At 35.0% G+C, this 6,428-nt stretch overlaps 1 pseudogene; it reads right to left on the bottom strand.

Annotated features, from left to right (window-relative positions):
• Window positions 1–231: 231 nt before the first annotated feature.
• On the bottom strand, window positions 232–5,975 carry LOC120067376 (GDP-mannose 3,5-epimerase 1-like; annotated as a pseudogene).
• Between the last annotated feature and the right edge of the window lie 453 nt (window positions 5,976–6,428).

The raw sequence follows: 6,428 nt of genomic DNA, 5'->3' as shown, positions 1-6,428 counted from the left end.
AACGGCATGTCCCTAAAACCAAGGTAATCAACCTGTATATGCACAAAATAAATTCTTAATTACTTTCACAAATTCATAATAATAAGTTACCAAAGAGGAATTGGAGATGATAATTTAACCCTAAAACCAAGGTAATCAACAAATTACCAAAACTCATAAGCGTTACATAGAAAAATTAAAATTTTGATCCAAACAAGAGCGAGAACTTACTTTTACAGCAATTGAGCTTTCTTACCTCAGGACACCTTCTACACATTCATCAATGAAAGTAAAAGATCTTGTTTGAAGACCATTTCCCCACATCTCAAACTTGTCTACAAAAGTGAGGGCCTTTTTGCAGAATGCAGCAGGAGCCTTTTCCCTTCCACCTATATGAATGAACCGATAGCATTAGATCTTACATTATGAATTATCTAGAGATAACATAAACATTTTTTGCATTTGGATCTACCTTTCCATGTTCCAAATGGACCATAAATGTTGTGGAACCTCCCAATTCAGCATTCAATACCGATATCCTCAGTATAATGTTTGCACAACTCCTCTGTAGCAAGCTTATCCAAACCATAAGCATCTTGGGGCTATAAAACAAATGTTAACACGGTTTTACTAAGCACATATCTAACAGTTATTTCATTTCCAAATCATGAACACATAAGTAAATATGAACCTCAGCAGGCCAAACCTGACTCTTTCAAGCTCACATTAGTTTCTAATTGCTTAAATTCAGGGTAGATGAAAGCACTAGAAGCATATAAAAACATACACTCACATGATAAAAGATCAAACTATCTGTTGAGTACTTCATTTCTCATTGGTAAGGACAAAACCAACAACAAAGAAGGGAATAATCTCAGATTAAAAAGATTTAGAATACAAAATATTCCTCTTTAAAAAATGTCTAGCTCATTCTGACCCCACCCCCCACTGACAAGCCATAACTCTAAAGCATAAAAACATTGACCAACCAACCTTGTACCATTAAAGATTCAAAGTATGCCTAAACACCATAAATTGAGAAAATTTTCCTTGAAAACCAACCTCTTTAACTCCATTGATTCTTGCAGCTTCAAGCATATTAAAGCTGATCATGGTGTTATTAATAACAGAGTGATTGGACTAGATGAAGCCCATACCACCTATATTAGCAGCCAGATTGAAGACATGGTCAACTTTCTCAGTCACCTTCATGCAATTATCCATAACTTTGAGATCAACTAGATGGAATTCATGGTAGAACATATCCTCTGTCACGTGTTCATTCTTTTTCCAGTCAGAAACAATGATGTAATGCCCTTCACTCTTCAAACGCCTAGCAATGTGCAAAATCTTCAAACTTAATATGCAAAATACACACACCATCAGTATAAAGTCATAATGGTCAAAATCCAATGCACAACAAAAAAGAATTCCGAAGTTTTGTATCCCTCTCTCTTTTTAGGTTGGCATAACAAAGAAAGAGAGTACAAACTCTACCGATAGTATGGACGAATCTGTTACATGGAGCTACTTGCCAATCTGGAAGTGATGTCGCTAAGGCTAAGACTGATTCCTTTCTTTACTAGGCTATATCATAATTAAATAAGATTGACTAATGGATCAAACAAGAATAAACAAGCAAGCAAGCTTTTAGAATCACAAAGTCATCATGAAACTATAAACATGTCACACCCACAAACTATACATCCAAGTGTCTAAGAAAGAAGCCAAAACAAATAATATAGCCTCAAAACTTACAAATAAGTAACATATCATATTTATCTTAACTACCTCATCATTGAAAGTAGCACAACTATAAATGTTACATTGTATAAACATGGGGTAGGAACTCATATCTTGTCTTTTATCCAACCTTTCAAATTAATTAATGCTCTTTGACCTGTTTACATTACCAAAGTGATTGAGGCTTTAAAATGTTATGTTTAATTCTTAAGTTGATAAAAAAAAAACTTTCATAATCACAAAGTTACCACAAAACTATAAACTTGTCATACCGACAAACCATATATCCAAGTGCCTACGTGACATTTTAACATCTGGGTTGTAGGGTAACTCCCATTCCAAACACTAACCATCATAGGTCGAGTAGTACTTGTGAGCAACAAGAATCGATGCCTAATGGGAAAAAAAAAACCTCTACACATGGAAAAAAGATTGATATCTTGTTTATGAACAAAAACTCTCAACTTTGAAACTTTCACACTTACATTTGTAAAATCGACCCAACACCAGTCATTTCATGATATCATCCAAATTCTTGAAGAGCTTCATTTACCATTTTATTACAAAATTGGACTAGCTGCAAGAATTTTCTCAGCCATTTTACTGTCTTTATCCACTTGGTAAGTATGTATCCCTTCATAATTCTTCTTGAACAGACCCTCAACTTCAACAATCTTTGGTTATAGGCATCGTTGTCTGACCACTGTTGTTCAAAGGATCACAAACAAAAAAGGTTTAAGACAAAGGATTGAAAGTGAAAATGTGATCAGAATTCATATTCAACTAACCGTGTTTATTGAGAATGTGCATAAATGGTACATTCAAGGCAAAATTCTTGTAGTGAATGTATTGGATCTAGAGTTCCCCAAGAAAAAGCATATACCAAATCTTTACTCCTTTATTGCACCTGCAAAACAAGAAAACTCAATAGTTGAATAAATGAGAGAATCTTCTTTTTCAAGATCTTGAAGAAGATAAGCTTGATTACCTAGATATGAGCTACGAAGACGATGGAAAATTTTTGGCAGCATAATGCTGCTACCACAACAAAACCAAAAATTTACCTTGAACCCGTTCAAAGAAACACACTCCCAATAATATTCCACAACCACTTGTTCTCAACATAACTATCAGAATTCCCAAAAAATAAATATTAAAAAACACATACATCAATAAGCAAATTTAGCCCACAATGTACTTCAAATCTCAAAAGTTGTCACAAAAACAACAATGATTTACAAAAACTTTCCTTGTAGGTTTCTTCAGACATTCAAACATAAACAACAATGATTTACAAAAACTCAGATCTGATTGCTCACTTGACTTCAAATCTCAAAAGTTGTCACATGGGCGTTTGATCTTATATCTCCAGATTCATGAACTCAGTTCCTATCAATGAAAAGAAAAGCCAAAAAAACAAAAACTCAGCAAAGTTCAAAATTCCATCAATCCAAATAAATATCACAATAAACACAAAATCTACAAAAAGAAGTGGTTTCAAAAGCCAACAAACACAAGTAGTTAGCATAAGAAATGAGAACTCTAAACAACCATCTATCAAATAAGAAATGAGAACTCTAAAGATTAATTTCAAGACTCGTGTCCTTAGAGTTAAACTCTTTCTATAAATACTTCAAGAAAAGCTAACAATGAATAAAATACCTTACAGATGAAAACATACACAAATCTAACATGTAGTTCTATGGAGCAATAACAAAATCTAAACATCCAACAATCAATCAATAGATCAGGATTTACACATAACAAAGTTAAGAAAATACCTCTCTCTTCTTTCATTTCTCATAAACATCAAAATGATGTTCTTGACATTTGTTCTTCTTCGAGCGATGTTCTTCAAGACCTATAGTATTTGGAAAAAGAGATTTTCTCTAATACGAACTTAAATTTTGTTGTTTCTTCAAGTTCATAAATTGTTCTGAAACAATAAGAGAAACAATTGCATAACACTTCTATTTCTAAAAAATTATTCACATAAACACAAAACAATGTGCTGAAAGCACAATCCTTATGATGAGAGATCTCGACCTTACACTTTGATGGCTGATATTAGAACTTGGCACTTCTGCAGATTGTAGACTTCGAATGACTAAACTTTTCTTTTCTATGTTGTAGAGAAAATAGAGAGAAAAGAAAAGAGAAAACCAAAGGAATGCTGCCGGAAATCGCAGGGACAATGAGGCTTCAGTCGTCTAGGTGAAGAGATGTAAAGCTGGAGGTCGTCTAGACGATAAGGGACGAGTTGTCTAGACGATGAAGGCTTTACTGAAGATCGTCTAGACGATGAAGTTCAAGAAGATGGTCGTCTACACGATAGGGGTGCCGAAGTAAACAATCGTTGGCTAAAAGCTACACGATCGATGGATCAAAGGTACACGATAGAAGAAGACGATCGGGAAGAAGATGAACACGATGGTTTTACTTGGTTCGGCTAAGGATAGCCTACGTCTACGGAGAAGCTGACGGGAGTTTTATTAAAGATTACTACAAGATAAGTCTCAAGCTTTTTGATCACTCTGTATAATTTTTCTCTCACACTCTTTACAATTAGCTACACAATGTATTTAAAGGTAGCTTGAATGTAACAGATATGTAACTGATTTGAAGTTATTTTTCACCTTTCTGTATAACAATCTCCACCTTGAAATAAACTTCAAGTTTTCTTCAGCTTTTCTGATCTGACTGTCTTCTTCTTTAACCTTTGTCCCTCAGCTCAAACCCTATAATATCAAGGCACTTCTGAAGTTTGAGCTGAGTGACTGTCTTTCTCAACATGTCGGAGGCATTCTCTGAGGTATGTACTTTCAGAACTTCAATCTGTTTAGCTTCCATCTACTGTCGAATGAAATGATATCTAACATCTATATGTTTGGTTCTGTTATGGTACTGAGGATGCTTAGATAAATGTATTGTACTCTGATTATCACAAAATATCTTTACTGTATTCTGTTTAATTCCGAAGTCACATAGGAGACCCTTTAGCCATACGTCTTCCTTCACTGCCTCTGAAAGAGCAATGAACTCTGCTTCAGTAGTAAAAAGGGCTACCACTAATTGTAAAGTAGCCTTTCAGCTTAGGACACACCTTTCAAATAGGAAGATATACCCTGATAATTACCTCTTATTGTCTAAATCTCCGGCATAATCTGAGTCAACATACCCAATCAGCTCTGGTTCACTATCTGGAAGCTGTTAGTACATTAGTTTAGCATGACAAGTACCCTTAAGATACCTCATTATCCACTTTGTTGCCTCTCAGTGCCTCTTACCCGGATTAGCCATGTATCTACTCACTAGGCTAGTAGCATAGGCGATGTCAGATCTTGTAGATACCATTAGATACATTCAACTACCCACAACTTGGGAATAGGGGACTGTTGACATTATCTACTGATGTTCAATATTTGATTCTCTGGTGAATTTTCTGCTGAAAGTTTGAAATGGTTAGCAATAGGAGTAGTCACTACTTTAGTCTTTGTCATTTGATACTTCTTTAACAATTTACTGCAATATTATGACTGATCAATGCTTAGAATACTAGTTTTTCTATTTCTAATAATGTCAATGCCTAGTATTCTTGTTGCAATTCCCATGTCTTTCATTTCGAACACTGACTTGAGTAGATCTTTTACTTTATTCAGTTCTTTCATAGTTTCTCCTGATAAAAGCATGTCATCCACATATAGTAACAAGTAGATAGGATGAGTGTAGGACTCTGTATTTATGTAAACACAGCTGTCATAGGAGCTTTTATAAAAACCATTCTTTTGTACAAAATCACTAAACCTTCTGTTCCAACATCTAGGGGACTGTTTGAGGCCATAAATAGACTTTTTAAGTAGGCAAACATAGTCTTCTTTCCCTCTAACCTCATACCCCTTTGGTTGGCTCATATAGATAACTTCCTTTAGGAAGCCATGTAGAAAAGTTGTTTTAACATCTAGTTGCTCCAGCTCTAAGTTATTTTGAGCCACAATAGACAACAATAATCTGATAGAAGTCTGTTTGACCACTGGAGAAAAAATCTCATTAAAATCAACACCTGGCCTCTGTGTAAAACCCTTAGCAACCAGCCTAGCTTTAAATCTAGGTCCTTGATCATTAGGGAAACCTTCCTTCAACTTGTACACCCATTTGAATGCAATTGGCTTGCATCCTTTTGTCAAAGGTGTCAACTCCCATGTGTTGTTTCTCACTAGTGAATCAATCTCTTCATTCATAGATTCTATCCACATCTTAGCTTTAGAACAACTCACTGCTTCTTCAAAGGTTGAGGGTTTTGAATCATTAGATAAATCAGAAGCATTCAAAGCTAAGTAGTCTTCATACTTGAAGGTGGCACAATGTTTCTTCTCTGCCTATCTCTAGCTAGGTTGTACCTTCTCAAGTCTGGTTCTTCTTGCTCGGGATCAATAGTAGCATCTTCCAGTTCTTCTTCTAGATGAGGTAGCTGATCAAAAAATGATTAAGAGTTTGAAGGATCAGAAGTAGGGATTAGAACTTGCTCCTCCTCAATTTTATCATTCTTCACTTGAGGTACTGAAACATTAGGATTAGATCTCTGCATATACATTTTATCTTCTCTGAAAACAACATCTCTACTGGTAATGCATCTCTTCTCAGTAGAGTGCCACATTATAAACCCCTTAACATCTTCTGTGAAGCCCAAAAACATACACTTCACAGCT

The sequence above is a fragment of the Benincasa hispida genome, chromosome 12, assembly GCF_027475165.1.
Source record: "Benincasa hispida cultivar pf3 chromosome 12, pf3_genome.v1.1, whole genome shotgun sequence".
In the NCBI taxonomy this organism is placed as follows: Eukaryota; Viridiplantae; Streptophyta; class Magnoliopsida; order Cucurbitales; family Cucurbitaceae; genus Benincasa; species Benincasa hispida.
This window is presented reverse-complemented; position numbering and strand designations above follow the sequence as displayed.